The 16,713-nt window shown below is 39.7% G+C and overlaps 1 protein-coding gene across 1 annotated transcript in view; it reads right to left on the bottom strand.

Moving 5' to 3' along the window:
• The window catches only part of GPR1 (G protein-coupled receptor 1), a 43,678-nt gene extending 27,256 nt beyond the window's left edge, over positions 1-16,422 (bottom strand). The window contains exon 1 of the mRNA XM_018060451.1: positions 16,267-16,422. The gene's annotated coding sequence lies outside the window, so the exon portion shown is untranslated. The remainder of the gene's footprint in view (positions 1-16,266) is intronic.

Genomic DNA, 16,713 nt, shown 5'->3' with positions numbered 1-16,713 from the left:
AGCATATTAAAAATCAGAGACATTACTTTCCCAACAAAGGTCTGTCTAGTCAAAGCTATGGTTTTTCCAGTAGTCGTGTAAGGACATGAGAGTTGGACTATAAAGAAAGCTGAGTGCTGAGGAACTGATGCTTTTGAACTAGGGTGTTGTAGAAGACTCTTGAGAGTCCCTTGGACAACAAGGAGATCCAACCAGTCCATCCTAGGGGAAATCGGACCTGAATATTCACTGGAAGGACTGATGCTGAAGGGGAAGCTCCAACACTTTGGTCATCTGATGGGAAGAACTGACTCATTAGGAAAGACCCTGATGCTGGGAAAGACTGAGGAGAAGGGGACGGCAGAGGAAGAGATGGTTGGATGGCATCACTGATTTGATGGACATGAGTTTGAGCAAGCTCCGGGAGTTGGTGATGGACAGAGAAGCCTGGCGTATTACAGTCCATGGAGTCACAGAGAATTGGACCTGACTGAGCAACTGAACTGAACTGGACTGCAGCATGCCAGGCTTACCTGTCCTTCACCAACAAAGATAGTTCACATCTTTAAAAATTATTTCATCTGTATTAATACTTAAAATCATCTAAGAAAAAGCAATATCCTCAGTTCTTGCAACATTAAGTCTTATGACTTTTAAATTTGAAAAAAAAAAAAAAGCACTCAAAAATAGGAAGGTTCTTCAAGACATCAGACCCCATCTCCTTAGAATGGCTTTTGTCATGGAAAAAGAGTGATTATTCTAGTTAAAAAGAGAAAAGGGAGTTTAATATGATTAGCGATTTAATATGATTGATTAGATACTGATTTTAAAAAGCTATAAAAGATATTTTGAGAATAATAGGGGGAATTTTAATATGAATTGAATATCATTAAGATATTTTATTCATTTTCTTAGGTATGTTAATGATATTGTTTTGTACGACAATCTTCTTTATTCTAGGTAAATGCTGAAGTTTTTAGGGCTGAAGTCTACAATCTAACTTTCAAAAGATTCAGAAAAGTGCTAGGATAAACCATAATGGAAAAGAATGTTAAAAATTGTATATATAACTGGGTCATTTTGCTGTATAGCAGAAATTATTGTAACTCAACCTTATAAACCTACTATGAGCATGCATGCGTGCTAAGTCACTTCAGTTGCGTCTGATTCTTTGTGACACTATGGATCACAGCCCATTCCAATAAAAAAGAAAATATACATATATATGTATACATATACATAGCAGTCATCCAGATAGAAGTGAAAAAATCTGATTTTAATCGTGAAATGTGGTGAATGGAAACGCATTCTCCAGATCCCTCTATAAGGACAACCTTGTTGTCCTCACTCCTGGAAGAGCTGTCAAGAGAGTGCCTCCGTCTATAAATTACAGCCCTTCAGAGACTTCTACTACTACATAGAGGCCCTTGGCCCAAGGTCCTACCCTTCTAGAGTAGCCAACTGCCAACAATGATTAAGATGGAAGTAGGAAGGCCTGGTCACCTTGGACCAGTGAAGGGTAATTCTGATGAGTCCGTTTTAGTTTCAGAGGTCCATCAAGAGTCAAATATGGTTGTCAGTTCTACCTTACAGCTTAATCTCTCCCTCTGCCTGGTTGTGTTGTCCCCCATGCCCACCCCCTCACCTCCCATTCCACATGTAGATGTTGATTCTAAGGGCATAACCTAGTAAACATCTGACCATTAAACTCTGTCTTAAACTAGAAGAAGACCATTAAAATTTTCTTCTAGGAGAACTGAATCTGCAACGCAAGATGGGTATCAGACAAACTTCAAATAAAGAACTTTTTTTTTTAAAGTTCTGTTTTCATTAAAAAATGTCAGAGTCATCAAAGTCAAAAAAGGCTGTGTAAATGTTCTGTATTAAAACAGATTAGAGAAACATGACAGTTTTAATGAGACATGTGATACTGCCATGTATCTTGTACTGGAGGAAAATAAAAAGCCAGAAAGAACATTGCTAGATCAATTGACAAAGCTAGAATATGGACTATAGATTAGATTTTAAAAAGGATTGCATCAAAACTATTACACATAGAATGGATAAACAACAAGGTCCTACTGTATAGCACAGAGAACTATATTCAATATCCTGTGATAAACCATAATGGAAAATATATTAAAAAGAATGCATATATATGTATAACTGAATCACTGTGCTGTATACCAGAAACTAACACATTATAAATCAACTATGTGTGTGTGTATGCTCAGTCACCCAGTCGAGTCCGACTCTTTGCTACCCCCTGAACTACAGACCACCAGACTCCTCTGTCCATGGAATTTTCCAGGCAAGAATACTGGAGCAGGTTGCCATTTCTTTCTCCAGGGGATCTTCCCAACCCAGGGATCGAACCTGCATCTCTGACACCTCCTGCATTAGCAGGTGGATTCTTTACCATTGTGCCAAAAATACAGCATCAATTTTAAATTTACTGTAATTGGTAAATATACAGTGGTTAGGAGAATGTCCTTGTTCTTAAGAAATAGGCACTGAAAAATATAGGGGAAAGGGGACGTAATGTATGCAACTTTCTCTCAAGCAATTCAGAGAAACAACATATACACATACATATAGTAAAAGCAAATGGGGCAGGGAAGGGCCAGTGGTTAGGACTCTGTGCTCTCACTGCCCAGGGCCTGTGGTTGATCCTTGGCTGCTCTGCCCATGGGATCCACCAGGCAAGAATACTGGATTAGGTTGCCATTCCCTTCTCCAGGGGATTTTCCCGACCCAGGGATTGAACCCGTATCTCTCATGTCTCCTGGTTTGGCAGGCGGGTTCTTCACCACTAGCGCCACCTGGGAATTTCGGTATAGATGAATAATTCTACCTATTACACATCAGCTCCTATCATTATGGCCAAAAAAGAACTTCGTTTTACTGTTTTTGGTTACTTTTTCTTTCTTACTGTAAATTGAGAGAATCGGAATTCTGTGATCATTTCAACTGCCAAGTAGTTAATCTGGGTGGAGCTGAGTTGAGAAGCAGTTTGAGGTAATGCTTCTGGGTTCCTGGAGGGGGCAGCAGAGAGCCTTTTGAATGCAAACCTGTTATGGCGCTCAGGTACAGGGTGACCTTGAGGAAAAAAGGACAATGGCAACTAAGGGCTTAGGAGGAGAGGACCCACCACCGCACAATTTCGAGCTGACTTGAAACTAGGAAAACCAATGCTCCACTACATGTGGAGGAATGAAATCAGGAAGCTACATGAAGCCAACACATCAAACTTGTAGTTTATTTATTAACAAATGGTCAATACTGAACGAAACCAGAAATGAATAACGCTGCAGGGGACTGAACAGTCAGGAATCAGAATGCAGAAATCAGGACTGAAGCAAGAACCAACAGGAAACTAAACAGATGTGGAAAAAGGGCACAGTAGCCGGGGAGGGGGTGGGTGGATGGGGGGATCCATTTTGTCCTATTTGGATATTTCCCCACCTGGGCCTGGGTGCAAGTGTTAACCGTGAAACAAACGCTTTGTCATGATGATGACTTCCTTGCAGACCACTGGGGCTGATAGTGCTGGTGGCTAACAGGGCTGAAGTGTCCCCCAGAGGCGTACACTGTGGTTGTTTCTGGGCACGCTTTATATTCTGCTCTTCTAGCCTTACTATTTCTACTTCCAGTTTAGAAACAGAGAACGTCAAGCGAAGCATCACTAAGAGACTTCAATTTTTCACCTTTAGCTTCCCGTCCAGCACCCACCTTCTCATTTTCAAATCTAAAAAGCTGCTTGCTCCCTAGGCAACTTTTATCCAAAATAATTTGTTTAAATTTGTAATTAGTTATTTTACATGGAGTAACCTAAAAATGGCAGCCCACTCCAGTATTTTTGCCTGGAGAATCCCATGGACAGAGGAGCCTGGTGGGCTATAGTCCATGGGGTTGCAAGAGTTGGACACAACTTAGTGACTAAAACCAACAACCTAAAATTATCCTTTTAAATAAGATCAGCAAATTACCTAAAGTGTTTTCAAAGTGATATCTTATTATACTGCTCAAAAAGGACCATAATCCTCAAGTTCTGGACACACTGAGGTGGAACATTGGAGATAAAATCAGTAAGTACAAGTGGTCTTAACACAGAGGTACACTGTCAGACACGATTTATGATATATAGACATCCTGAAAAATATGATTTATGGTGGGGCTTTATTTCAGGTTTTCTCTGCTTGTCATTGTCTTTTGTGTATTTTACAATCATGAAAGTTACAGACAAATTTGCATAATGCAAATAATCTCCTCCAGAGAAATACAAATGAATTGTGTCTAGCGAGATGCAATTGATTATTGTCCTATAAATATTGACCAGTTTTGCAACTGTTTATAAATCCATTTCAACAGTCCTGATGGTCTATACTATACATGTGTGAGAATTTGAATTCTCCTTTTAACCCATTTAACTGATTGTATCATTTAAGTAAAAGCCTTTGAAACAGGTTAACTTTATATTTATATGTGAGTCATGATTTACCTGTTTTTTGTTTTTTTTTTCCAAATCAGGTCTTTTAATAGGTCTTTATTCCAACAGTATTAGTCTAACCTTGGGAGGACAAACAGAAGTAGGAAGAGGGAGGTAGGGATGTGGTAAGGTGTTTTTAAAAGTGTCTATAAAGTTTCTTTCTGGCCATGAATTTCCAAAATCTAAATTTACCTTCTACTCCTAGGGTAATGATACCACTAAACCTTAGGACAGGGGGACACATTTAGAGGAAGGGGTGAGGTGGGGTCAAGGGCTTGGTTGAAGTCCAATACCAGGCAAGCAGGGAAGGGCTAAAGGAGAGAAAATCTGGATACCACCACAAGGTTGTACTGCTGAAGCAAATTCTTCCTAAATTTAGGGATCTCAGACTCTTTTCCCTTCGCTCTTCATTCGTATCTGCTCTCTTTAAGAATGGTATGTTAAAACCAGGCCCTTGATATGACTGTTGGAAGCTTAGTACAATTGTTTTACACAGCCAGGACATTAAGACAGCATTCAAATATGTACAGCTTTCATTTTATCTCTCTTGCTTTCTCTTTTTTTGCAGTCAGACTGAGGCCTCTTAATCCCTTCAGCCACTACTCAGAGAAGGGGAATCAAGCCAATGTTCTAGCCACCTCCAAACTTCAAAATAATTGGCTAGCCATGGCACTTTGCCTGGTCAGCGCTGCAGCTGGAGAACACAGGATGCCTTCCTCATCCTGAGGATACACCATTTGCCTCACCAAAGCAGGATGAAGAGAAGTCCCAGAGGCCACCCAAGAAATTTCCGTTCTATGAGATCAGCAGAGAGACCTGCCCAGCCCTAGCTATTCCCTGAGATAACTAAACCCATGAGGGTGTTTATGTAGAGTTGACTTTTACTCCTACACCCCCTTCTCCAGTCTTCCCTGCCTGTCTTCTTTCTGTCTTGTTACCCTGGGTAAACTACCTTCTTCCCTACCAGTCCCTCCTCACCATGTGCTTTGATGTAATCCAGAAACAATCAGAATCCTTTCTGGGCCACATTTTATGATGGGTAGGAATGACAGCCCTGGAGTCAGGCAGACCTTGGCTTCTAATTGCAATGCCACTTTGGAGGCAGGAAATAGATGGGCTCCAGGCTAGGCATTTACAGCTAGCCTACATTTTACAGTTCTGAGCAAGGAGGCCAGTGGGCTCTGGGCTAGATATTTACTTCCATCTTGGAATGCAAATAACAGCTGGAGTTTGCCTCCTATGGACACTTTAAGATAATGGTTATGGCAGGGACAGAGAGAGGCTAAACCCTGTTGGAATAACAGATCAAGAGGTCACGTATTTCCCATTCTTGGGCCAAGGGAGTCACTGCACATGTGTAGAAAGTCTCCTTAGGGGTCAAAAAGGAGGTGGCACCGCCCCAGCATAGGTGATGCCAAGGTCCCTCCATAGGCCCCTGGGCTGGAATCCATGTTGGGAAAAAGTTGCACATGCATGTTGGGGAGGGTCCTAGGACAGATAGGGGGTGGGAGAAGACAGATAATTGGCCAAAGGCAAACAAAGACCCAGAACTGCCCTACCTAAATGATTTAACCACCTCTTTACCACACTCCCCTCATCAGCCATAATGCTCATACCCTTTCTCTCCTGGTGTGTATCTCTGTCTTGCTTCTGTCTTAATGAAACAAACTATTTCTCTGTGTCCTCTCCCACTTGGTGTACTGTATTTCTAAAAATAAACTTTGTACCTGTTTCTACAGTTTTTGCCTCCTTGACAAATGCACTGTTCAATGGGGGCAAGGGCCAGGGGAATTTTGTTTCAGGCCTCTAGCCCCTGGTGAACTAGTGGCTGGGATTCCTGATTTTCAACCCAGGTCTAATTCCTGCGCAGAGAACTAAGATCTGGATTCTCGCTACCACCCACTGCTATCTTTCTGTCTCTCACCTGTGTGGCCTTGGAAAGTCAGTCAAAAGCTCTAAGCATACAGGGTTATCGTTCCATCTATCGTAAAGTGAAATAAAGTAAAAAAAAAAAAAAAAGCTATAAGCAGCAATTTCTCCATCTGTAAAAATAGGGTTAATATAATAATAATATCTATTGTATCAGGAAGTTGTGAGGAGAAAAACTTGGCAATGGAGTGAAGCTCAGTGTCGGATACATAGCCGTCTATACTTCGGTCTCCAGTCCTCTCTCTGTTAATAGTGTACTTCTATTTTGTTATTTGTAGGTACTACTTCACATTTCCCCCCTCAATCCAGCATAGATGCTGATGAGGTTCTACTGCTAGCCCCAAATAATGGCACCTTGGCATATGCAATAGTCTAAGCTGAAGGAGTATGAGAAACATCAGGTGCAAGAAGGATTTCTGACCCTCCCCTGAGTCACAGGACATGAGATTCTCAAGTGAAAAGTGCTATCCTTATGCCCTAAGGAAAGGAACATCTTTATCTCCAAAGAAGGAAGGATACTGAGTGGAATCTGAATAAACAGCCTTGCTACGTTTCCCCCAATTTACCACTCTCAGTTCACATTCATTTTGTCCTATCACATTTCTCGATGACTCTTCGCTTTTCATCAAACCTAGTATGCATAAAAGCACTCAAACCTAACTATTTCCTTAGGTCTTCATTTCCTTATGAAGGCTCGTATGTCATGTGAAACTTATATTTAAAAATCTGAATGCTTTCCTCCTATTAACCTGTATTTTTTATAGGTGCTCCAGCTGAGAATCTAGAAGAAGAGGAAGAAAGATGTTTTTCTTTTTTCCTCCTCTACATCAGCAAATCAATAACAGTGGTCACAGGTATCATATTTTTTTTTATTACAAACATCTACTTCTGCTTCATTGACTATGCTAAAGCCTTTGATTGTGAGGATCACAACAAACTGTGGAAAATTATTAAAGAGATGGGAATACCAGACCACCTGACCGGCCCCCCTGAGATATCTGTATGCAGGCCAAGAAGCAACAGTTAGAGCCAGACGTGGAACAACAGACTGGTTCCAAATCGGGAAAGGAGTAGGTCAAGGCTATATACTGTCACCCTGCTTATCTAACTTATACACAGAGTACATCATGTGAAATGCCAGGTTGGATGAAGCACAAGCTGGAATCAAGACTGCCAGAAGAAATATCAATAACCTCAGATAAGCAGATGATACCACCCTTATGGCAGAAAGTGAAGAGGAACTAAAGAGCCTCTTGATGAAAGTGAAAGAGAGTGAAAAAGCTGGCTTACAACTCAACATTCGAAAAACGAAGATCATGGCACCCTGACCCATCACTTCATGGCAAATAGATGGGGAAACAATGGAAACAGTGACAGACTTTATTTTGGGGGGTGCTTCAAAATCACTGCTGATGGTGACTGCAGCCATGAACTTAAAAGATGCTTGCTCCTTGGAAGAAAAGCTATGACCAACCTAGACAGCATATTAAAAATCAGAGACATTACTTTCCCAACAAAGGTCCGTCTAGTCAAAGCTATGATTTTTCTAGTGGTCATGTATGGATGTGAGAGTTGGGCCATAAAGAAAACTAAGCACAGAAGAACTGATGCTTTCAAACTGTGGTGTTGGAGAAGACTCTTGAGAGTCCCTTGGACTACAGGGAGATCAAACCAGTCAATCTTAAAGGAAATCAGTCCTGAGTATTTATTGGAAGGACTGATGCTGAAGCTGAAGCTGCAATACTATGGCCACCTTATGAGAAGAACTGGCTCATAGGAAAAGACCCTGATGCTGGGAAAGTTTGAAGGCAGGAGAGGGGATGACAGAAGAATGAGACGGTTGGATGGTATCACTGACTCGATGGACATGAATTTGAGCAAGTTCTGGGAATTGGTAATGGACAGGGAAGGCTGGTGTGCTACAGTCCAAGGGGGCCACAAAGAGTCAGACATGACTGAACCACTGAACTGAACTAAATTTTAGTTTCTTCATCTGTGATCTGGGGAGGAACACCATCAGCAAACCACTCTAGGGTTGTAAGAATTACACAAGAGTGCCTAGCACAGTGCCTGGATCATAGTAAGAGCTCAGGAAATATGCAATATCATTTTTATATCTTACTTTATTAATGCTTTTTTATTAGGGTGTACTATGATATAATTCACATAACTAACATATGGTTTTATTGAAAGGGAGCAAATTCTTGGGCTTCCAGCTAGTTTAATGATCACTGGTTCTAATCAGAGAGCTCATTTGATGTTATTATTTGTAATTAGTTTAGATAACATTCTGGATTTGTGCTTCATCCTGAAAGAAAACATCAGGTGAAAGATACCACGGGAGCAACAAAATAATGGTTTCCTGCTGGGACAGTAAAGCTACATTACACTCATTCCTTCCTTTCCAAAGGGGAACATTTTGATCCTGTGATAATATTCTATTTAAAGGAGTTTATTTATTTTATGTCAAATGATTTATGTAGATCAAGTTCATTTCTTGTGATAAAGATGGGAATGAAGTAAACTGGGCTTCTTGCTGAAATCTCTGTGACTTGCTGTGATCCAACTGGTTAGGAAATACATTAATTGTCTGACTAAGCAAAAATTTAAAAAAGCCCCACAAAAAAAAAACACAAAAGAATGAGCTTTTCCAAAGAAATCCTGTTTGGGCACTCTCTTCAGTTTGATGAATGAGTTATTTACTGACTGCTTGAGAAAAGTGTAAAAATGAAGAAGTTGTCTTTTTTAGAAAATTATTGAAGTGTACTCAGTACAAATTTCATTTGACAAGGTTTGAAAATAGACCTAGTTTTTAACAAATCAAGCTTTTGTTTAATTAAGACTGAAATAAATGAGTGTGAATATTCTTATAAATAATCTAATAGAAAGTTAAAATGAAGAGAGACTCTTCACAATCATTTCCTCCACCTGCTCCTACGTTCTGGGGGATAGAATACATTTGTAAAGAGATATGAAAATACACTTAAAAATACTGTTTGGTATATTATGATCCCTCCCAAGAGATAAACCGTGTTAGGCATGTTCTGAAGTTCCTCCTTCCCTATTCAATCTCTTAGAAATCAAAAAGCAAACCAAGGAGAAATGCCTCCTTATACCATCCCAGAGCAAGGCACCTCTCCCAAACAAGGAAGAATTTAGTCATTTTACTATCTTCAAAGTTTTCCATCTTCTTGGTTGTTAAATGTAAAAAACTGAATTAAATATACATTTTATGTCTGAGTGTGTTGATAATGATGGAATTACCCTAGAGGTGAATGGTCTTATTTTGAATAGTTAATGAAATGAAAGCCCATATGGGGCAGAATGACAATCAAAAGAAGAGTCACATTTAGTATTATCTATACATTATCTAATACAATAAACAATTTCTATAGACTTAGCATTTCCCATAAATTAACCAAACAACTGATTTGACTAAACTCATTTCCTGAACTTGCTGGTGGTTTGGAATTGAGGAGAAAATCATCAGTTCTTCTAAAGGGTAAGCTATGTTTTTAGACATTTACTTTCCTAAGTGATTTCTTTCCTGATCTCCACAAGTCTATCCCCCAACCTAAATCAAGGTCCCTGCTCTACACTCTTCCTTTAGAATTTTTATATATTTGAATGTTTGATGAATCTCTCTGCTCCACCAGAGTGTTGCTTTGCTTCCCTCCATACTCCCAGACACTTCCTACATACTCCTTTTGCTCCCCAGGTGGCACCAGTGGTAAAGAATCTGCCTGCCGATCCAGTACACACAAGAGACACGGGTTGGATCCCTGGATCAGGAAGATCCCCTGGAGTAGGAAAACGGCAACCCAGCCCAGTATTCTTGCCTGAAAAATTCCATGGACAGAGGAACCTGGAGGGATACAAAGTGTCAAACATAACTGAGCGCACATGCACAAATATTTATTGGCTGGTAGTAAAACTATTCAGTGGGGCTTAAAAAAAATATTTATTTACTTGGCTGCATCGGGTCTTATTTGTATCACTTGGGATCTTTTGTTGCAGTATGTGGGCTCAGTAGTTGTGCCACACTGGTTTAGTTGCCCTGCGGCATGTAGAAGCTTAGTTTCCCAATCAGGAATGGAACCCACACCCATGCATTGCGAGGTGGATTCTTAACCACTGGACCGCCGAGGTAAGTCCCATATTTGGTGGGTTTTGAGAAAAGGCATTCACGGTCATGGGCATCTTGGCAACAACTAATATTTATATTTGTCTGAAAGGCAAAGGTGAGTTTGAGAAGGAAATTTCAGCTCTTAATTACCATCAAATCCATTAGTTCTTGTTCTCAGGTCCTCTTTCTTATTTATGGTGTTAAAAGAATGATGAATCTCACTCCTTAGAGATGTTTTAAATCTGTTAATTACATCAGGATTTTTGAATGAAAACAAGTCCCACTTACAGGGAAAGATGATGAGATTTTTCTCTAAACCATTAACAGGAGCAAATTACATCCAATAATGTATGGCTTATTATTAAGAACAGTTTACCTAACTATATTCAAAAGGAAGCAAACGAAGCATAGGACATTACAGACACCTAATTATACGACACCATTTAACACATCACAGTAATACGGTAACATCTCCTGAGTACTTGTTATGTGTACTACAACACTAAGCAACTGCATTTTCACATTTCATTCTCACAACAACCCTGTGAGGTACTATAATTATCTCTATGAGGCTAAGGGAGGTTGGGCAATTAACAAAAGTGGTGAAGCCCAGACAAGACTTCTGGGTCTGACTTCAGGGACTTCCTTCTTAATCCTTGTACACATGCTCTCTATAGTAACCACCTGTTTGTGTGTTTATCTCCCTTGCTAAATGTTGAAAGTCTCAAGGGCAAGGTGATAAAGATAAAGCGTTACTCATTTGTGCATATCAAATACATAACAGAGAGTGCAGGAAACATAGTAGGTACTCAATAAAATTTAGTGAATGAAGGAGGAAGTGCTTTCTCCATCCTCAAAACTATAGCATGTTGAGTACAGTTTTAGTGTTAGACATAGCTAACTATATAATGTGTATAAATAAAACATACAAATCAAACAAATATTTATGCAATAAAATAAATAATATAGATATATCTATTTTACTAAATTAATAATCCATATTTCATGTTGAAGCATATGACATTTCCATTTTATTAGTCAAAAATCATCAAGGACAAATAACAGCACTTTTAAATGGTACAACCTCATTAAAAAAAATCCACGTCAACTCTTCAGTTACACAATAAGCGGAATGCACCATTACGATATGTTTTCCACTGAAATAGAGGTTTATCATTAACTGCCAAAGAGAAAGTTTATGAAAATTAAGGATGTCATATCTATAAGCACTTTCTACTAGATCTAATGATCTAATTTCACATACAAATTATATTTCATGCCCTTAGGTCCTAATGAAAATTCAGCCCAGCACATATTATTAGACTTGACTTGGATTCTCTCTTTTCTGAGCTGCCAGGTTGCATAGTCCATGCAAAAGTCCTTCTTCATAAAGCCCTCCCCTTTTAGTATTAACTCTGCCTTTATCCCAAGCCCTGATGCACCCCCTGCTGCTGCTTCATGATTCCTGAGAGAAGATTATGACTTCTTTTTATTTAACTCTTTATATGCTGAACTTCATTAAATAAATTACTTTCTTGAATGTTGTCATCTAGTGGTTGCATTCTTGCCAGCAATACCAGTAAGGTCTCTCTTTTTTGGTGTTCTAAAAAAGTCCTCCTAAACCACTGAGGGGTCTGAATTCTTTTTCTACTCTACTTCCTTCTTCAATTTAAACACTATACCTTAGTGAGTGAAAGTCGCTCAGTCATGTGTGACTCTTTGCAACCCCATGGACTATACAGTCATGGAATTCTCCAGGCCAGAATACTGGAGTGGGTAGCCTTTCCCTTCTCCAGGGGATCTTCACAACTCAGGGGCTGAACCCAGGTCTCCTGCATTGCAGGTGGATTCTTTACCAGCTGAGCTACCAGGGAAGCCCCAAGAATACTGAAATGGGTAGCCTATCCCTTCTCCTGAGGATTTTCCTGACCCAGGAATCGAACCAGGGTCTCTTGCATTGTAGGCGGATTCTTTACCAGCTGAGCTACCAGGAAAGCCCAGGCTGAAGGAAGGACTGCATAATTCCTAGCAGAAAGCTTGTGCCCGATTCATGTTTACTTTTTTTTTTACTGACACTATTTTCTTTAACAATGAAGAGCATTTTTCATCTTTGAGTATCATGGAATAATCAGTACATACTATGAGAATCAAAAAATATGAAAACATAGAATCTGAATAAAAATTTGTTTCACTAAATATTTATTAGGTATACACTGTATGTGCAAGGACCCCATTATATATGTCACATTGAACAATGACTTAATAAGCAGAGTTTGGAAAAAGGGTAAGAGGTGAGACTGGGGGGCTCGAAGGAACCTAGCCCATCAGGTTTATTTAAGACTAAAGGAAACTGAGCTCCAGGAAATTTGTTCAGCCTCAAGTCACAAAACAAATTAGAGACAGAGCTGGGATTAAAGTCTGGGGTGACAGACAATTTCAAAATAGCAAGTTTAACAATGCTATGCAGCCATAGATTTGGGGAATGTTTCGAAATTGTCTAATTTAAGAGGGTGTTGTGTTATTTATCTGCATTTAGCTAGTTTTGCTTTTTTTCTATCTTTAAAATTTTTTTACTATCAGCTTTTATTGTGGTTTTGGCTTTTACTACTTTCATTAGAAGATATGTGAGGCAGTAGGAGTGGGGGACGGAGAAGGCAGTGGCACCCCACTCCAGTACTCTCGCCTGGAAAATCCCATGGACGGAGGAGCCTGGTGGGCTGCAGTCCATGAGGTCGCTAGGAGTTGGACACGACTGAGCGACTTCACTTTCACTTTTCACTTTCATGCATTGGAGAAGGAAATGGCAACCCACTCCAGTGTTCTTGCCTGGGGAATCCCAGGGATGGGGGAGCCTGGTGGGCTGCCGTCTATGGGGTCGCACAGAGTCGGACACATCTGAAGGGACTTAGCAGCAGCATCAGCAGGAGTGGGGGGAGGAAGGATTGGGAGTTTGGGATTAGTAGATGCAAACTATTACACATAGGATGAATAAACACAAGGTCTTATTCTATAGCACAGGGGACTGTATTCAATGTGCTGTGATAAAACATGGTGGAAAAGGTAGGAAAAAGGATATATATATGTATGTATAACCGAGTCACCATGCTGTATTGCAGAAATTAAACACAATGTTGGTAGTCAGCTATACTTCAGTACATTTTTAAAAAGACATCTCATGAGGCAGAAACCTTTGTTCAAGTTAATGTCACCAAAGAAACTGGATGAATTAGAATAGAAGAGCCTCCACCAGATTGAAGGGTTTAACTTTCAGATCTTCGGGTTAAAGACCTGAAGAAAAAAATAGATGGGAATTCTCAATATTATAAAATTTTAAAATTATACAAATAATGGACTATTAGAGAGAAAGTTTGGGGAAAGAGAAAGGATATATCAGCTGACGGGGTCCAGCATGTGCCACTGTGGCATAAAAATTATCTTGAACAGTGGGCATGTGAGGTCCCAAAAGAACTCAGTTGTCGTAAACCCCCTCCCCAGGAGCAGCAAGGAAAGGTTGACTCTTAACCTTCATGGACGAGAAGTCTCCACAACAGATCCAAACAATGTCACGCAAACTATCCTGTTGCCCATCTATTCTCCTAAACTCCCATTTATGCTTCTCAAAAGTCGTTTGTTTTCCCATAAGTGCCCTTTCTCCACCTCCTCCTTCCTTATTTAGATATTTAAGAAGTCACTTGTGTTCCTGTAAGTGTCCTTCTTTCTCCTCCCTTCCCTTTAAGATGATGTGAAGTTGCTTAGTCGTGTCCGACTCTTTGAGACCCCATGGACTGTAGCCTACCAGGCTCCTCCGTCCATGGGATTCTCCAGGCAAGAGTACTGGAGTGGGTTGCCATTTCCTTCTCCAGGGGATCTTCCTGACCCAGGGATCGAACCCGGGTCTCCCGCCTTCCAGGCAGACGCTTTAACCTCTGAGCCACCAGGGAAGCCCTTAAGATGATGCACCAGCCCCCAATTCCAGCCATCCCTTTGAGTGACATTTTTCTGTGAAGTCCGACACCTGTCATTTATTAGTTTAATTCATGAGCTTTCAGAAACTGAATTCAAGAGGGTAAAGTTTTTCTTCCCTGACAAATCATCAGTTCACCATTAGCTTAACACAGCTATGGTGTGTTTCAGTTTTGTGTGTTTTTCTTCAATTTTTTCATCTCCATTTACTTTTTACATAATTACAGTCATTGTCAGTATTATATTACGAGCACTTGTCCATGATCCAACATATTCCTCCAAATTATTATTGCCTAATGACTTAAACATTTCACTGAAATAATATATAAGAAGCTTAACTAGCTTTATTTTCTTAATGATTGGAGTATAATTGCTTTACAATGTTGTATTAGTTTCTGCTGAATAACAACATGAATCAGCTATATATGTATTATATATATATATATAAATATAAATATATATATAATCCTCTCCCTCCCACCCACCTCTTAAGCAGCTTTCTACTGCTGGATATTTAGATTGCTTTTAGTTTTTTTAAATTGTAAACAATTCAGATAAAAAGTCTTTGAATACAAGACTTTTCTTATTTCAGAACTACTTCTGTGAGTTAGCGTCAACGGCTGTAGCCTTTGAGGGGGAATGTTGGGTTAAATAACTGTCTCTCAGGGAGATGACAGTTAGTAGTAAAGTAACACAGAAAAGGTATGACATTCTTTATAAACTAAAGAACTTAAATTTTAGGTAAAATCATAAATAGTATCTGTGAAAAAAAACTTAAAAATCATTCAGTGTCTGGAAGAAGTGCAAACATGATGAGTATTATACAAAAAGAGAAATTACTTGAACTAGGTAATTTGAGATGTCTGTTGGCTTTTTCACAAAACAAAACATACTAGTGGATTAATTTAGCAACAAGTGGGTGGAAGATTGGGCAAATGAGTTTGTTTGAAGGAAGAATGGCCAACTTAAAAGAGTAACTGATGGTGAAAGTTCTATTATCAAATTTTCATTTGGTTTTCATTAGTTTTCATTTAGGGGAAAAGAATAAATTATTGTTGACAAAGAGCAATTGGTGCACACTGTTATCTGACCACCCAGGGTTAGCCCAACCTTTTCTCCCACATACCTCCCTTCAATGAGCCATTCGTCCTGCATTAGATGAGCCCAGATACCAATTCCTCTAACAGGCAATTGATAATGAGATTTCAAAAACACAGCAGCAACAAAGAAATGTTGGTATTGAAGAACTGAATGCTATTCATCTCAAAAAGGAGAAAACCAAGCCACATTACAACTCAATTTAAAACTTTTTTCCTACCATCAGTTTTCATCTCAGAGCACCATTTCCTCCTACTCGACTTCACTACAGTGAGCTTTCCACTAATGATGTTAGACATTTCTGAGTCATAACTGCATTTTGAGCTGTAATTTTCTAGGTAAAAGCTGATGAAATGACTGAAAGTTCTTCATTGAGCCTTCCCAATTGCACCTGCCCAATTCCCCCATCCCACCCCAGCAACCTAGTCCTGTTCTCTCAGTGTTTCAGATTTAATCACAGCTGTTGCAAACCCAGTTACACTCTTCCTAAACACTTTTGACAGGACCAAAAATATGAATTTGCACAGAGAGTGTTTCATAAGCTATCAGGAGTCCTTTTCCTTTTTGTTTTTTGCCAGCTGGTAGTTAGTCCAAATACAGCTTTGTAAATAAATCATCTGCAGGCATCCTCGTCAGGTCAGCTGCAAACGTGTCAGTGTGAGGAAAACAAGAAAGCACTTACCAGTTAATTTTCTGTGAGGAGAGAAGCTTTTGTGATGTCTGGGTGTAACTTCCCTGCTCCAGAATGAAATGGAGAGCGGTTTTCAGAACAGCTACGTTGGACACTTTCCCCAGCCTCCTCATTGGGCTTTTATCTGGCTTTTGAAATGACACTGTAGAGGAGAATGATGTAGGGTTTCGCTTGAATGTGGTTTTTCCCTTCCTCCTCTACCCTCCATAAAAATTCATCATGTATTCCAGGAGAAAAGTAAGCAGTGAACACACTGCACAGATTAATTCTTCTGCTCAGCATGTACACGTGTGTATCAGAGGTTTGTTCCCTGAAAGGAGATCATTGATGTTGGCTGCAGCGCCTCAGGCTGGAAACCAGCGATGGGGGAGGCACTAATCCCTCCTTTGTTTGAATGGGCTTTTGCTTACAAAAAGTCAATTTAAAGTTCATTCCAAC

The sequence above is a fragment of the Capra hircus genome, chromosome 2, assembly GCF_001704415.2.
Source record: "Capra hircus breed San Clemente chromosome 2, ASM170441v1, whole genome shotgun sequence".
Lineage (NCBI taxonomy): Eukaryota > Metazoa > Chordata > Mammalia > Artiodactyla > Bovidae > Capra > Capra hircus.
The sequence above is the reverse complement of the archived record's forward strand: the minus strand, read 5'-3'. Positions and strand labels throughout refer to the sequence as shown.